Here is a 1,456-nt window from a genome sequence, read left to right as displayed (position 1 = left end):
ATAAAGTCAAAATGTCTTAAAGATCTAAATATTAAAACAGAAACACCAGATTTAATGGAAGAAAAAGTAGGTGGAAGTCTTGAAGACATAGGGGTGGGTAGAGAGTTCATGAACAAAAACAAAACTGCATGGGAAATACTTCAAGGAATCAACAACTGAGATCTCATCTTATTGAAAAGTTTTTGCTGACAGTCTAGTAAAATTTCCCAGTCATCATTTCTTGTCCATAAAATTGTAATTTCTCCCTTCTTCTTAATAATATTCTTTACGTAAAGACTTGTCATAGGAGAAGTGATAAATGCTGCTCATGAATTCTTAATCTCCAGGCTTGTTGCTCAGGATGAAGAGTCTTTATTTACTGCCCTTTGTTTACTGGCTTTCTTTTTTTTCCCCGGTACCAGGAACCGAACTCATGACCTTACACTTGCCAGGCAGCCGCTTTGCCGCTGAGCTAAATCCCCAGGCCCTACTGGCTTTCTTTTGATGAGCTTGGCCATCTTCACTAGAATCTTGGACTAGTTTCTTTGTCTTTTCTTTACTGGATCAGTCTGTTTTCTTTCTTTGTTTCTTCTGAGAAGAATGATTTAGATCAGAAAATTTTTTTCTGTTCTTGTGAATATTAGCTAACATTTCAGGCAACTCCAAACCATTAGAATTTGGTGCTGGTTCTGATTTTAAATCATCTTTCTATACTTTGTATGAACCAGGAGATTTTGTAGTAAAGTCTATGAAGGTTTCTTCCAAAGGCCTGTCTGCCATTTTCACCTTTTCCTTACAGTTGTCTTCATCTACACGTATCACTTGACACCCCAAGCCTTCCACTGCTAACATAGGACAGTCATATTCATTATTACTCTTGCTTGAAGCTTGCTGCATCAAATCAATAAAAGCATCTATTGTTTCAGACTGCAAAGAATTATTCAGTATTTGAGCATTTTGATCTAAGTTGTCTCCAGAACATCCCAACTGATCAATATTTAAAACTGTTACTTCTATGAGTTCCCCAAAGCTTTTTGTCTCAGTGACTGGATCTTTTGTTAAGTCTATTAATGTATTTGGAAGATGGTCCTCAATAGAGTGTGGAATTTCTCCCACTGAAGGCAATTCTTCAGTGTTTTCAGGCACTTTTGAAAAGTTTTTGCGCATCAAAAGAAATCACCAACAGGGTGCAAAGAAAACCCACAAATTGTGAAAAAAATTTAGTCAACTGTCCCTCAGACAAAGGAGTCCTGTCTAGAACATATAAAGAATTTTTAAAAATCAGGCCCGAATTCAAAGACCCAATACAAAAATGGACATCTGAGATGAATACACACTTCTCTGTGAAGAAATACAAATGGCAAATAAATGCATGAAAAAATGTTCAACATCATTAGTCATTCAAGAAATGCAAATTAAAATAACACTGAGATTCCATCTTACCCCAGAAATAATGATTATCATCAAGAAATCAACC

The 1,456-nt window shown here is 35.9% G+C and overlaps 1 pseudogene; it reads right to left on the bottom strand.

The window, feature by feature from the left end:
- Nucleotides 1–186: 186 nt before the first annotated feature.
- On the bottom strand, nt 187–1,146 carry LOC106147674 (annotated as a pseudogene).
- Between the last annotated feature and the right edge of the window lie 310 nt (nt 1,147–1,456).

The sequence above is a fragment of the Chinchilla lanigera genome, unplaced genomic scaffold (genome assembly GCF_000276665.1).
Source record: "Chinchilla lanigera isolate Chin_1 unplaced genomic scaffold, ChiLan1.0 scaffold00522, whole genome shotgun sequence".
Lineage (NCBI taxonomy): Eukaryota > Metazoa > Chordata > Mammalia > Rodentia > Chinchillidae > Chinchilla > Chinchilla lanigera.
Note: the sequence above shows the minus strand (reverse complement) of the source record. Positions and strands in the feature narration are given on the sequence as shown.